At 37.7% G+C, this 16,703-nt stretch overlaps 1 long non-coding RNA gene across 1 annotated transcript in view; it reads left to right on the top strand.

Moving 5' to 3' along the window:
- Positions 1-7,854, top strand: part of LOC104689840 — a 28,887-nt gene extending 21,033 nt beyond the window's left edge. The window contains exons 2-3 of the long non-coding RNA XR_751869.4: positions 6,529-6,752; positions 7,177-7,854. This is a non-coding gene — a long non-coding RNA (uncharacterized LOC104689840). The remainder of the gene's footprint in view (positions 1-6,528; positions 6,753-7,176) is intronic.
- Positions 7,855-16,703: the final 8,849 nt, after the last annotated feature.

Raw genomic sequence — 16,703 nt, 5'->3', positions numbered from 1 at the left:
GTTTTGATCTGAAAAAAAGATGAGAAATGATATCAGCAATCACAGAACACAGAAGTCCATCTGACTGACACTGGCTTTTATTTTTGCTAGCACCTCTCCTTTTCAAAAATTCCCAGTGGTCCCATGGGACCCAAGGAGATGGGTCCGGAAGGAACTGGCCAGTGTTGCTGTCCATCCAATCTCTATTTTATTTGAAAAGTTGTGGCAATTGGGTGGTGTCCCCAGAGACTGGAAAGAAAAGGAAATATCACACCTGTTTTTAAAAAGCCAGAATGGACTCTGAGAACTGCTGACCAATCAGCCTCAAATCCATTCCAAGTAAGATCATGGACCAATCTTCCTGAAAGACATATCAAATCTTATGGAAGGAAGGGAAGTGATTAAAGACAGTCAAGGTGCCTTCACCAAAGGCAAATCTTCTGCATCTTCTTAGGATCAGTTGTACCTGTAGGACTCCATTTTTTTCAGTCCCTCAGTCTTCTAGCCAAAAGTCTGAGTGAAGAAGAACAATCCTGCTCCATCTCCTATTCAATGCTTCCATCTCATGTCTGCTTAAGTAGGTACCATTTTGGTTTAAACGAGTCACTGTCACAATTTACAGCAAACCCTTTCTGGTTTCAGCTAGCAAACAACAGCCTTCTTGAGAGCTCAAATGCTTGGGTTCAGACACCTGTCTTTCCCCACATCAGACACACACAGAGGATTATCTGCTGCTTGTTCTCATTCACAACTCAAGCTACATTCTCTTGTACGAAAGCAATCTAAGAATTTTACACAATACTTAAACATACATAAAAAGTTTTATATTATATTTAGCATAATGCAAAAAATTACTTGTCAAAATTAATAGTCCTAGCTGATTTATTTGTTTCAGCAGATTAAAAGGAGTATTAGTTTAGCAGTAACAAAAGAAAAAGTCCTTTTGGATGACAGAAAATTTTGTACCCTGAAAACATAAAAAAAGAAGTGTGAGGAAATACACAGTAAAATTCTGCAACAGTTATCAACAAATAAAAACTCAGTAGCCCAGAAAACAATAAGGAAATAAGGAATCTAAGAATTTGTTAATTCTCGTCTGAATTAACAGTAGATATAAAAATCTGTATTCAACTGTTTGATGTATTGCAGTATGCACTGAGATGTCTTCCAGAAAAAAAAACATTCTTAGCCTAGACTGTATGAGGCTGGTATTAAACAAATCAAACCAGATGCAACAAGTTGCTGACTAAATGGAGTCATCTTCAAAATCATCTTAGCTTGTCATGGCCAGGCATTTTTTATACTTTAAAGGAATTTTAAAATTTTAGCTATGACATCTATTGCTCAAAAAATACAGCAAAAGGAGCTATTGCTATTGGCCAATATTGTGTGAGAGCAGGGCATGAAGGAACACAAAGAGGAAACACAAATCAATTGGTCTTCAGGAATATGGATGCAACAACTGACACTTGGTACTTTATTAGAAGCACAGGACTATTTGTACAGTTTTTTTCAAAAGTCTGTGGAACAGTAACAACAGCATGTTGTCTGCCACAGCTTTAATACTGGTCCAGATTTTCTTTTGTCCTAATTTATAGTCATTCACCAGCTATATAAAACATATCCCCTCAATAAGCTAGGCACAACCTACTCTTCTAGAAGTTGTTCTGAAAAATGTTATTTCCCTCAACAATTAAATTCTGAAATATTAAAAGAAAGCTAGATTGACCTGTTTTGTAACAGTAAGCTTTTCAAAGACATTAGGACATTTTCATAAAGTCATTCCAGCTGGAAAAGATCTTTAAGTCCAATTATAAACCTAACGCTACTAAGTCCGCCATTAAACCATGTCCCTTACCATCACACCTTTTCAATCACCTTTGACTATACTGTTGCTATTAACACATGCATTTAAATAGAAAATATAACTAAGAAATATTTTCTGGTTTTCCTTTGTTTACCTCATCTGGATTACTACTGAAAATTTAGAAAAAAGAAATCTTGATAGATAAAAAGGATATGTTTCATTTTACAAAATGCAGGTGTTTTGTCAACTTTTAAATGGTCAAATTTAAATTTGTGTCAATGTAGAAGGTTGTCATTGCTCTTTGAGTAAGAAAACTACAGAGAATCTTGAGGTAAATAGGAAAGTAAGTATGAGCCACTGTAGAGAGCTATAAATGCACATATTATTAAAGCTGTATTGAAAGAATATTTGGCAGGATATTACAGTAAGACCTCAGCAATTCTAAGACTTACTATTCCATATATTTTTTACATATTGTTTTATTCAGTCATTTTGCCTCTCTCTGTATTTTTTTTTTCATCTCCCCTACTGTGTCTATTTAGACATTAAACAAAGCACTGAATTCTATAATTCTGTCTGACATGAATTACTTTTTTCGTACTTATGATCAGTGTAGAATAATCATATGTAAGAGCCTTTGTAATATAAAAATTGCACTCAGAATGATCCCTAAGAACACTAAATATTTAAAGCCTTGTTCTATGTCTCTCTAAAACTTTTTTACTTACTATGAAAATAAGACTTTATCATTCAGGTCACAGGTTCAATACTAGTCTCTTTACTCTGCCACTTGCAATGGCCGTGAAGGGGAAAAGGGTTCCTCAAGCCACGCTGCAGAATGCTTGTAAAATACGTTCTTACAGGTAAATGTAAGGCCCTAAGAAGGGAGGCCAAAATTTTTGTGACATGAAAGAATCTCAAAGTAAAAATTAAGAATGAACCTAGGAAAGCTGCCAATTTGACACAATTCCATTTGTTGCTTTAAGAACAAAAAATATAAGTTGATTCCTTAGAGACATAAAGAAGTAATTTTCAGTAGAATGTTGGCAGGCCTCATTTTTTTTTCTGCAAAACTTAGCCTGATTTATTTTTGTTGTGAAAATAATTGAAGTGAATGCAGAATGAAGTTTCATTAAGTTCGTGCACATAGAAAGCCCACTCAGTTTTTCTCTATGTATTGACCCCAACCATCCGGGGTGTTACTCTGGGTCACTTTGGTAAATTCATACATTTTTTTTAGTCTGGAAATAGCACAGAGAGGAGAAAATGTGGTTTTTGGTGTATGTGTGTGTGGTGATTAAGGTGGGGACTTTGAAATACTGATGTTTCTGAAAGGATCAGTCCTTCCTGAGCCATATCAATGTCAGCCTGCCACCCTCACATAAGTAGTGCAGCTCTCTTGTGCAGATCTCAGAACTACTTGAATCCTGTAGGTGTGTATTTTTAAAAAGTGTATGTTAAATGACTCAAATAGTTGGCAAAATTTCAGACAGCTTTCAGGTAAACATTTCACACCTAAAAGAGGAGATGGTTGGTTTTTTATAAATTAATGGTCTATAAACACCTTGTTCTCAATTCTGATTTTGCAGCAATTTTATGCTGAAGTAACTCCATTGATTACTGGTGGTTTACAGTGATATTACCGTACAAAGTCCTCTAAAGTTTAGCTCAAATAAAAAAAAAAAAACCAAACAAAATCTTTGCTTAGTTATGTATGTGCTTGTTATTTTGTGTCTGTCTCCTCTCACCAACATTTGCAGGTGTCAAAATTAGCTTCTAGCAGAGACCTTGCAATTTTATGTAATGGTACAGCCTTTGAAAGTTCATCTGAGAGCTTTGTCTTTTGTGACACAATATACTGTGGAGAAGCAGATAGCTTCCTCTCCTTTTCTGCTCCCCCATGTTTTCCTGGTGTTTTATAGACATCCACTGATGTTTCACTATCTCACAATTTTATCTTTAAAAACACTAACAATTATTACAACTGTTTTAGTCATCTTTCTGCAACCTAGATGACATTTTGAAGGTGTGAGAGTATATTAATTTTCAAGTCATGTATACAGTATCAGGGGAGAATCCCACAAATATAATCCAGTGGGATTCAAAATCTACATGGAGAAGTAGGGGAGAAAACAGAGAAACCTTCTTCCTACCCTCAACTTTCATACTACAGCCCTGGCTTCTTTAGTGTAAATGCTGAATATTACATAATCCCCACATAGATGTTAAACATGTCTAAAAAGAGGTAATATTCTAGCAAGTATACTACAGATATGTCACCTTTGCATTGTCTTTCATATACTGGAATGGTTATGAGTGAGGGAGAAAATTGTGCTTTTAGAATAGGAGAGCAGGAGATATTTCCATGCAAGTGTCTCTAAATATTTATAGGGTTTTCTGCCCCTTCTTGTGTTCTTGAGTTCACTGCTACTAGCAATAGTCCTGGTGCAACTGAGTGTAAATGTCCACATGGGCTTATATTTATGAATTTATATTTCATTGTACCCATTGTCCAAGCTGACCAAGTCTTACAACAATATTGCTCTGAGCTAACATACCAGTTTCTCAGTGCTTTGCCAGCTGCTGTGCTGTGCTGTCTGGTCTGCTTGGCAAAGAAAATGCAGCTCAGAACATAGAAAATCTCTATGCAACCATTATGCTGTATCACTGCAAGTTTATTTCTGATATACTTTATTTTAATTTTGGTTTGGTCCTGTTTATTTTCATTCCTAAACTGTGCTTCATGAAGGGCTTTTCTACATCAGGATATTCACTAAAGTAGTTGCTTGAGCTGTAGTCTAAACAATGACTTCAACTGTATCAAATCAGTACTATTAGCTTTGCAATACAATTCCCAATGTGAACACGCTTTCTCAAGGACAAGTATCTTTATTTACAATTTGGCGTAATCTGCTTCTACAGTGGATTACGTGAAGTTCAAATTATACTCCTATGTCAATATTTTCTTGTGTACCTAAACCTCTGTAGGCAAAAAGGTTTAAATTCATAAAGCAAAATGCAAGGTTCTTCCTGGTTCTGCAGTGATGCCTTTGTTCTTCATGCTCAGTTCAACTCCCATTTATGTTACATATTCACAGACACTTCTGTCACAAAATACAGGCTCTGATTTTCAGTGATGGTGAAGAACTGGAAATCATAAACTTCTATTCATAACTGTCTGGTCTTCTCACACTCAGAGTAAGTGTCCAGGTAAAAATAAAGAAAGGAAGGACAGAAGAACCTGGGTGTAACTGCAATTGCTCTGTACCACTCCTGTCAGTAGTTGATCTATCTGTATGACCTGCTCACAGCAAATGCTGTCTAGTTTTGGAATAAGAATGGCAAATTTCCTCCACCCTGGAGTGGTTAGAAGGAAACTCGTATTTTAAATAGAAGAAGAGGTGAGCCCATCCCTTTGAGGAGTATTGTCAGGGCCCTGGGAGAGATACCAGCCCTTACTGTCCTTGCCCAGAAACCTCTGAGACCTCCTCTACCCCTCCACTAGGAGCCCCATTTCAGCTCAAGCTGGTCCCCTGCCCCAGTGATGCAGTAGGAGTGCCTGGGCTAAGTGCCATCTATGTCCCTTTCCCCTGCCTAGGACTCAGACCCTGGCTGCAGCCAAGCCTCCAGCCCTATCCTGGTGTCCTGCTCATTGATGGGACCTGGTATGTCACTTGCCATGCCTGGAGCTGTTGATAAGACCCCATCATAGCCACAGCTCTATCCGCTCTGGTCAGACCTGAGGGACAGTCAGTCCGCCAGTGAGGGCACTGGATTCCCTGGGATCACTCTGGATTCTCGGCTCCCTCTCTTCTAGGAGCAGCCAGTTCTTAATGTGTCCTGACAATGACTAAATGCATCATGATTGTAAAGTTCACCATCTCAAACAAAAAGCAAAGTGTGTAAAGCAAGAACAAGAAATCAGAAGTAAATAGCATTTAGCAGCAAGATGTTAATCTTCTTCCTCAGTGTTAATATCCTTAACTCCAGCTTCCACAGTGTCAATGACACTAATGATCTTAACCTTTAATTGCTGCACATGTGCAAATCTGTGGAATTAATCCTGACTTTTTCCCCTTAAAAATTAAAAGCAAACCTCAGAAGACTAGATAGTCTTCCTAGAAATCTCTTATGTATGACTAGAAAAATTATGTGGTAACGTGACAACTCTAATTGAGAGAGTTCTACTTGAACTCTCAGGGATATCAGCAGAAGGATTTCTACTGGGGTGGCTGTTTGCTGCTAATAGCAATTTATTAAACATGTATTTACTTCTCTGGGAATGGAATTTAACTCTTATTATTTACTGCTCTTTACAGCAATTGCATACTGACTCCTGCAAAGACAGAATTTTCTTGTGTTTTAAGCACACAACTAATTTGGCAACAATTGCAAACACTACTGAGTTTGCATTCACAAACCAATACTTAAATGAGCAGAGTTTAGCCAACTCAAAATGTGTTTTCATCTGAATGTTTGAAGCACTGCTCCACCTAAAGGCCCATCCTTCCTGAAATTTCCTTTTTTAATATCCTTCCGTTATTGAACAGTGAAAGATATTATAATCTTTTGATTCAACAATAGCTGTTTCATATCTGCCTCTATTGATCTTTTTTTTTTTTTTTCTCAGTAACAACTATGTCACTTTTATTTTGGAAAATAAGAAGCACATTACTTTAGAAAATAGTAGTTTGAGATTGGCCTGATACTCTGAGAAAATGGTTACTTTTTGTTTCCTATAGGTTTTAAAGGAGCTGACACCAGCAGAAAAAATATTGGGAGTTTTTCTGCAGAGAAGTTGCACTCCTGCTGCCATCCCAGCATAGAAGAAGTTCTTATTTACGTAGTACATTAGAACAGAAGATCCTCTGCAACATTATCTATATTCAGGATGAGCAATCAGATGAGCCAAATATGTGGTCTTTTTCAAGCTAACACAGATACAACAAAAGAAGAAGTTATTGATGTAAAGTACACAAACCTTTAATTTATTTATCAATTTATATATTTTTATACACATGGAGCTTTCTTAAACAAATTACATTATAAATATATATTTATGCATATAATGTGGTAATAGACATGCAAACTAGAACCAAAGAAAACATATGTGTATATATATGCATATTAATACCCTTAGTATCTGCATAATCTGCTCTCTACTAAGTTTTATGCTTTTTAAAGCATCCAGCAAGTGTGAAACTTCAAAGTTCCCTCAGTTTCCCATTCTCTGGCCTGTCTGCAAATTAAATATGGGCTATGTCCCTATGGGATGTAAGGAACTCTCTGTGGTTCCTTTGCTCCTTCTAGTTTGCATCTCTTTGTTACATATAAATCTCACCATCAGATTGTTGTACTTCAATCTACATATTTTTGTTCTTACCTTTCAGGGCTTTAGCATCCCAGAGACTCAGCAAGCTGCCTTCTTTGCCTCTTTTACCAACCCTATCCTCACATTTCTTCTATAAAAAAACATATATATTTCACTGGCTACATTTTAAAGTAGCAGATACTATTAAAAGTACATAAAGAATGCTGCAAATGTACAGAGACCTATCCAACTCTCAGAGATAGTATTATGTCTATCACTGACCACAGCTGAATTTTGAGCTACAAACTAAGTGTCTACAATGGGGGAAAAAGTGAAATCTGAATCGTTTTCCTCACTGGAATTTCACAGAGTGTTTTTAAATAATTTTTCTCACTTTCAAAATGATTTTCAGTTATCAAAATGAATGCATTTTCTCTTTCCAATTATATTAACTCATTTTTATCATTCCTTGTCTTAGGTCAATCCTATCTTGCAAGAAAATAAAAGGGTTTTCTTCGCAGTTATCCATAGTAAGTAAGCAAATTTCTGGCTGTTGACTCACCTAGCCACAAAGATTGGCTCTAACAAATACCGTACCATTTTATTTAAACATATAATAAACTAGAAACCTTAGCTAAATAAGTTTCCTTTTAAATTAAAATTTCGTCCTTAACTTTTAATGTCTGAAAGCAACTTCTTTTGTACAAAAAAAGAACTTAGGAAAAAATCCATTAAAAAATTAATTGCTAATTAGTTGTTCACATGTTACATCTTTGTGTCTCAAATTCTAATGATTATTTTGTTTCCTCTGGTTGAAATATGCAATACCTATCACTCTATAAAGACTCATAAAGTATGTAACAGACACTGACACACAAAGGCATTTGGTTCATTTTATAGTCAGCATAAATCTCTGGAAACTAAATGAAATCATAACAATAAGGTTGCCCACAGAGAATGTATTCCAAGAAAAGAAACAAATTCCTCACTGCAGTTTGGGAGATCTTTTCAGTGTTCCAGCATTACTGATGGGTGTCACAGAGATACCATGGCAGTGTGGGGATGTAAATCATGCCAAACAATGGAAACTGATATCTCCATGGCATTCCTGTGCTTGTATTCATGCTGACCTGGATGGTCCACTGTGTTCCCATAGTGTTGCCATCCATTCTGCTTTTTTCCCTCTCACAGCCATTTACCAGAGCTGGAGAAGCACCAAAATGTTTTGCTTTGAGTAATGCTTACAGAAGCATTTTGTAATCAATCCTTAATTCTGGTTAATGGTCTCTGTCTTTGTGCTGCCCATGTTACTTTACAACAGAATAAAAGCTTTGGTGTTACTAGACTTCTCATCATATTCAAGGAATTCTGCAGAGCAGAAAAAAAGTGAGAAAAAACAGAATCACAGAAAGAAGAAATGTTTAATAAATGACTAGTTTCCAAAACTATTAGATAATCTCAAAATTTTTGAATATTAGTTCAAATTACAACCCTAATTAATGTCCAGTAAATTCTTCTTTTCCCTCTTTTTCTCTTTCCCTCTCTTTTCCTCAGGTCTGACATTTTTCATGCATATTTTCAGAAGATTCTCAAAATCTTTAGATATTTCTTTTCATTTACTCTTAGTCATTACTAGGTTCTTAAACAGTGACTTTAGAAAAGCCTGTATTATGAAAATTCCTCAAACCCTCCCCTTTCCCAGCACATTTTTCTCAAACGATATTGACAGGCAGTTTTTCTTGTTTAAATCTTTCAAAAGACCACATTTATTCTTCATCATATTTTGATATTTTGTTGAGGATGAACAAAACTTTCTAAGGTTTATATTATTTTCTCCTCAGTAAATAAGAATGCTTTTATTACCCTTCATCAATGCAGTTTTCAGCATTTGAAAAAGTTAAAATATTTGCCACTTTGATTCAATCTCTGGTATTTGCTGGTCACAATGTACCTAACACTACAGTATGACATGTTTCCGGGGACTGACTCACATGGAACTATTCATTCTGGGGATGATTCCTTAGATTAAAAATTTTACATTTGTTGATTATAACCTTTTTGAATTCAAAACTAATAATAAAACTCCTACACATATTAGCAGAAATATTTGCACTATTAACTATTTCTTACTGTAATTATTTTGAACTATCTGAATCTAAAAAAACTGTTTTTATTCTATGTTGTTTCCTTTTTATCCTATGTTGTTTCCTTTTTATTCTATGTTGGCACAGAATGCCTCAGAAATGGATAAGAGAATGACAAAAATCCCCAATTTGTAAATGACCTTTTGTTCATTCAATATTTTTATTTTTAATTCGTACTATTTATTTTAATCCTTTCCAAAATGTGAAGGAGAAAATTTTCCTACCCAAATTGCAACAAACTCTGCAGAATCAACTAAAACTGGCCATCCAATTTTAAAGTAATCAGGTTTAGAAGCATGCTTTGAAGCGCTTCTCAGATACTGTCTGTGCCACACGTTATTCTGAGATGTGGCTTTATCTGAAAATGGAATACAATGAGATTTCTGTATTTCTTTAGCTTTTAGACACCACATATGACCACTCTTTGCTAGGGGGCAGAATCAAAACCAATGCCTATCAGACATTTTATTTTCTAATTCTTCAGGTCTTTTGTTAGAGATAATGTGCAGAATTCTCCTCTGCATCCCTGTGTTGGGAAAGGCTGCGGTATTTGTAAAATAAAGACTGAATCTACACAGACAGAGAAAGAAACAGTACAGTGTTTATTGAAAACATGAAAGTGTTGTCTACTGTTGAAGAGGGGATGTCATTAGATGGACTTTTGATGGAAGTGTAGAAATTCTTGTGATGCAAACAGAAGCATGTCCCTTCAAAGGGATTAAAAACCTTGCATATTAGCCTGCTCAGTGTGTGTCTTAATATTATTTATGACAGTGGACAATCCCACCTGCTATAACCAGAAAACTAATTTTTTTTTTATTATGGTGATGGACCAAGAAGGGCTAAAAATTATTTCATTTATGCTAGTAAACTGGATGTGTCTCCATGCATAAGGACAAAGCTACTTCCATCTGTTTCATGTGGGGAATTCAGTCCCCTATTATTGCAAGGAATATGGTTTTGCCATTAGACCACGGTAGTTGTACTAAACCTGTACCATGGAGTTTCTGGATTTATCTTGTCCTGTCTGGGACTGCAGAGGTTTCCCCTTGTTTTGGCTGTGATAACAACTGTCTAATGACCAACTTGTTATCGCTTAACTTGTTTTTATGTAAATCCGTGACCACTATACATATCTCAAAGGTCTGACCAAACTCAGTAGTTATTGTAGAACAAGTACTACCCCTTTATGTCGAGTCTGGGAAAGTCAGTGCTCTACTTTCAAACTGTAAGCTAGCAACCAGGGAAGAAGAAAGTGTTAAAAAATTGTGCAAATAAAAGAAGAAGCAGACCCTTGTACAAAGAAGGAAGGGAGCACCAGAACCAGCATGGAGCTGCTCAAGAAGAGTTCAGGACTTGGACAACCCACACAGATCCCTGAAAGAATGAGCACCTCTCCAAGGAAAATGGGCAAAGAACTAGAAATGGGGTTTGTGTACCAGGGTTTAAATGGTATTATTAATTCTGTATCTCCTCATTATTTTAGACTGTGATAGTAGTGTTGTAGCTGGACTAATAATACCTTTTCATTGTATTTTGTCTGTAAAGATTTTACCTGGACAAAGTTTTAGGTCTGTATACCTTATGCATCTGCTTTAGACCATAATGAGATTTTTGAGTGCAATACAGCTCCCTCATATAACCCTTTTTCAGAGTGTTATCTTAAAACTGGTTAGATTTCCTTGCCCTATTGTGTCTAGAGTGGCTGGTCTGAAACTTCTCTTCTGATTTCTAGCCTACTTTCCAGCCTTGTATGTCTTACAGTACCGATCTCATTACAGCATTTGTCTGCCAGATTCTGGAAGTCTATGCAGACACCAAGCACTGCTCTTCTCCCAGAGTGTATACTCACTTTCCTAGATGCAAATTATTCAATTTCCTCCTTAACCCACAGCCCAATTTACTCAAATTCTTCTTTTCCTGTAACCTCTTTATTGTTATTCCCTTGTGTACTTATAAAAATTACTTTATCCTCTCTCAGCCCCTAGTCTGTGAGAGTATAGATGTGAAGAATGAAGAATTATCACACACACACTCACCATCATTTAGGCTCATTTTGCTTCTTAACATCCACTCACCTTTTGATACAGGTGGCTCCCATCGGAAATGATATCTCATCAACCTGAATAACTACAGCTGCACATAACATTTTAATCATATAATTGTGATTAAATTATAAAATTGCCCAAGAAAGCATTGATATGTCCTTATTGCAGTGGTAAATGGTTTTGTTGCACTGTCAGAAAGCAAATTCCATTTTTAATGATAGTTGCCTTGTGTAACATTGTAATTCTTACAGAAAAATTGAGGAAAAGTATTCCTTTAATTCCGTGTGTCTGTAGTTCTGTATTTTTTCATGTAAATTTTCCATTCATCATATTACTAATATTAGCCTGCAATTCATCAAATTCACATTGTGAAATTGTGCAAGGTATACAGGAAAAAAGCTCTCTACTGATTCTGATGCACAGAATAAATTTTAACATTCCATTAAATTTAATGAAATAGTACAAGACCAAAAAGTGTACCCCAAATTTTGTTTTAGAGATTGCCAGTAGAAGACAGTGCATAAAGGAAGTATGTTCTCATAATTCGTTATACGGTCTGTCTCTGCTCTGAGAATAATTTGGATTTCAGAGCAATGAAATGGCTCATTCCTATTTACACTATAGGCTTCAACTTCTCCAATGAAACAAATCTTGTGGAGAGCAAAAACACTGTTTATGACTTCTATTACACTGTTAGAAATAAATGGTGCAGCTTTATTCCCAACTGGGATGCAATTGCCCGCGTGGGTAGTCCCATTGATCTCAAAGTGTGAGTTATTTCTTTGTAAAAGTAGTGAAAAGAACTCCCACCCTATAAGTGGTCATTAATACCAACAAAGAGTTTCCAATTTAGACAGAAAATAGAATAAATACTGATAAAATTAGTCATTGCTATTTTATAAAAGGCTTAGAAAATGTAGGAAAGATTGGAAGTGACCTGGCTTGTTTCACAAGCAAAAAATTATAGGTGAACAACTAGATTTTCTTACTCTTACAGGTTTAAAAAACCTCAAAACACTGTGGCACAGAAGTGCTCTCTAAAGGACTTTAAATTCGTAATACAGAAACTGAATGTAAAGAAAATGTTTTAAAAATAATGTATTAATAGCAAATCATGGCATAAGTACAGTATTAATACTTGAAATCAGTGAGGACTCTTTATAAAGACCAAAAAACCAACATACAGGGCTATAAAATGTTCGTTGTATCATGTACGGACTACTTTGGGCTTGCAGTGTAATTGCTTTTCTCACTAGTTCAGCCTGTCTGAACTGCTGTAACTCACCTGAGCTCAACTGCCCAGAATGGGAATTATTCATGTTTCAGGATGTCATGGGGTTTTGTGCCTAGACTGTAATGTAGAAATGGCATTGAGATACTCTAGAGATGCTGTTGTAATATCTCAAGCAATTGTTTTCATTATTTCAGTGATGTACCAGTGATTCAGAGAGTTTACACAGAGTAGCTGTGTGATATTCTTCATGTGTTTGTGTTTGCCCTTAATGGTTAATAGCAGCACTTCCAGACTGATACACTTTCATTTGATATTGCCTTCCCCTATGTCTAACAGAAAAAATGCCTTGCCTATGTACTTTGTGTAGCCTGTTTAGATCTGTGAGCATGACCATATAACCCTTTGTTTTAACTGAGAAAATTTTAGTCTATGAAAATAATTTTGTGATTTCTTTCATTTGACTTTAATCTGCTTTTTTATTTTTTAGAAAAATAAAATATTCCTGGAGAATATTTGTATTCACTGAGATGTAATCAGTCCGCACCTTTGTACCACAATAAAAGGTTTTTGTCTCTATTGTTTTTGTTGAGTTTGCTTCTATTGTTCCTGTTACAACATGCTTAGCCACAGCCATATTCCTCCTGAAGTATCATTAGATGGGCTAGAGAACAGATTTACAGCCCATGAATGTGGGGTATGCCCAGCCCCTGCCCTGGAGGGATCTCTGCTGAGATAAGAGATTTCACAATCACCCAGCAGAACTCCCTGGAAAGGCAACCACTTCTTTGGTCACAGCGAGAAAAGACAGACCCACAATCCTTTAGGAGACCCTATGCAGATCCTTTGTAACCCATTGGCCTTCACCCATCCCCTGTATCCCTATAAAAGCTAGCCCTCTGCCCCTGTGCAGGGAGAGTTCTCGTCCCTGGCTCTCCCCTTTGCTGGAGGGGACCCACAATAAAGCTCCCTTCGTGCGGAACCAGCCACACGGGCCTTCTCGTCTCTCTCTCTCTGGTCTGGCTTGGCCTGGAGGCTGCCCTGCAGAGCTGAGATGGAATCACGAGCTGACAATCACTAAAGAGCTGACAGCCTCTGCAAGGGCCCCTCTGCCAGCAGCTGAGGGAAGACACCGGGCCTCGGGAAGGCGATTCCTTTTGGGACCATCTCCGCGGACCGGTCACCTCTTCCTGGGTCAGAGCCACTGACCCCATCACCAGCTGTAATACATGAATACTACCCATCTAAAATGTGGTAGCTCATCATGCATACCAGGAGTTAGTGTATGGACTTCAATAGGCAGCAGAGAAAAGGTATCACAATATAAAAACCATCTTTGCCTTGCCTTGTAGCCTTAAGAGCAAAACATGCTTAAGTCATATCCTCAGCAATAAAAGCTCACTTTTTCTCTGTTTCTCTTTCTGTCACAGTCCTCCCACTTTTCACTAGAAAGAACATTATTGCTTTCTGTGGGCTACCTGAACTAAAACCTCTCCACATTCATCTGTAGCTGGGTTCTTCACAGCATGCCTACCTATCCTGTCATAAACAGATTTTACTTTTGCACTGTGTTTCCACAGAAGTATCTTTCTTTAACTGTGACTATTTGGTAAGTCAGCTTTTTAATTTTTTTCCTTGTAACAAATAATGGTAATGACTTATCAATTGTAACTAAGGATTTTTTTTTTAAATGGTTGTGATAAGGGCTTTTTTGTTGTTCACTTTAATCTTGTTGTTTCCTTCTGTTATAATTCACAGAATCCCATGATGGTTAATATTGGAAGAGACCACTGGAAATCTTCTAGCCCAACCTCTTTGATCAAGCAGGGTTCCTTGGAGCATGTTACTCAGTGTGTCCAGATGGCTTTTGAATATCTCCACTGAGAGAGACTGTTGCATTAAGTTTACAGGAATTTAGCAGAAAATATCTTCTGCTCCATGTATTACAGCTGGTCCTGAGAGATCAGAAGGGCTGAGTGTGGCCTGGTTTAAGTTCTGATTATAGCCAATTCAGCACTATAAGTCTGGTCATGTTCAAAGGACCTGGCATGAGCACAGATGCACAAATAATGAAATTTATTGATCAGGTCTGATTACATTCAGTAAGGACTAGCATGGTCCAGATGCATGATTAATATGGATTTTTGAAAAAATAGGAAAGCAGGTTCAGGATTGCCCATGATAAATGCACTAACTACAGTGTTACACGTGTTGTGACAGAAAGTATAGTAACACATATCTAATAGCGAGATATTTATACATATATATATATATATAAATAAATATTCCCAGGTGTTCTCCAACACAGTTGGAGGTGTGAAGTTCATCTAAAGGCTTCAGGAGAAGTCACTGGGAGAGAAGCGGAGACACAGTCCATCTACCAATTCCAAGCAGACAGAAGTGGTTTTCCTCTCCAGCCGTTTCTGACCCAAAGTTCCACTTTTATGTATTAATTTGGGTCTGTCCCAGTGGGATGCAACAACTGAATATTCTAGATGAGGTTTGGTGATTTTGGTCATACACGTATTACATGTCCCACATTCTCCTTTATTCACATCTTGAAGAGTGAATAAGGTGAATAATGTTAATGGGGCTTAATGAGGGTCTTGGTTACATTTGGTGAGAATTTATAGTTGACAAAAAAGATACAATAAACACTTTGGTCTTTCCTCATGCACGGAAGCAGCGCTAAAGGCTGTCTGACCTTTATTGGAGAGTCTTTGTGTGCTCCCTTGTTTCCTTAATGAACCAGATTTTTAGCAATGCTTTTTTTGCACAGCGAAGGGAGTGAGTCTAATGGCTGGTACAGGTATGTGGGTGCTCTTCTGTGCCTCACTGAAATAACATTGGGCCTCTGCTTCACCCCAGACACCATTCATTTGTCAGCCCTTGCTCGAGCAGGTACAAGATCAGCAAGGGGATCACTTCAGGTTTTTCTCAACCTGCCTCAATAATTCTTCACTGTCTTAAAACAACACTGTACAATTCTGATCATTCATGACAGAGAGTCCACAATCTCTCTGGGCAATCTGTTTCAGTGCTCTGTCACACACACAGGAAAGTTCTTCATATTCAGGTGGGACTTCCTGTGCATCAGTTTCTGCCTGCCTGTCACCTTTTGTTCTACTGATTGGCACCACCTAGAAGTGCCTGGCTTCATCCTCTTCACAGAGCCACAGAATCACAGATTAGTTTGGGTTGGAAGGGATCTCTGGAGATCATCTAGTCCAACCCCTCTGCCAAGGCTGGGTCACCTTAAGCAGATTACATAGGAACATGTCCAAGTGAGGTTTGAATGTCTCCAGAGGGGGAGATTCCACAACCTGCCTAGGCAGCCTGTTCCACTGTTCTGCCACCCTCAAGGTAAAGAAGTACTTCCTGATGTTGGAGTGGAACTTCTTGTGTTTTAGTCTGGCATGACACCCTTCCTTCAGATATTTATATACATTGATGAGGTACCTTCCCAGTCATCTCTTCTCAAGGCTGAACAGGCACAATTCCCTCAGCCTTTCCTCATAAAACCATTGTTCCAGTCCCTTAATCATCTTCACAGCCCTCCACTGGACCAGCTCCAGGAGCTCCATGTCTCTCTTGGACTGCAGAGCCCAGAACTGGACACAGCACTCCAGATGTGGCCTCACCAGGGCTGAGTAGAGGGCAGGATCACCTCCCTCAACTGCTGGCAATGCTCTTCCTAATGCAGCCCAGGATAACCATGACCTTCTTGGTCACAAGGACACACTGCTGGCTCATGGACAACTCGTTGTCCACCAGGACCCCAGGTCTTTCTCCGCAGAGCTGCTTTCCAGCACATACCTTCCTCTAGCTTGTGTTGCTGTACAGATTTATTCTACCCCAGGCTGAGCACCCTGCAATTGCCTTTGTTGAATTTCAGACAGTTGAGCTCTGCCTCTCTCTCCAACCTGTCGAGGTCCTTCTGAAAGGCTGTACAGCCCTCCAGGGTATTGACCACTCCTCCCAGCTTTGTGTCATCCACCAGCTTGCTGACAAGCAAACCATATAAACCATATGTTCAGTTCAGGAACTGAAGAAATTAATCAGGTACAGTATGAATAACATACAAGCAGGGACAGTGTAAAGAAAGACTTATAGACAATGGGAGAGGATGAGTGAAGTTTTAGCAAGCTCATCTGGAAAATTCTTTCTTGTCCTTGCTGGAGCA

This window comes from Corvus cornix, chromosome 2 (assembly GCF_000738735.6).
Source record: "Corvus cornix cornix isolate S_Up_H32 chromosome 2, ASM73873v5, whole genome shotgun sequence".
In the NCBI taxonomy this organism is placed as follows: Eukaryota; Metazoa; Chordata; class Aves; order Passeriformes; family Corvidae; genus Corvus; species Corvus cornix.
Note: the sequence above shows the minus strand (reverse complement) of the source record. Positions and strands in the feature narration are given on the sequence as shown.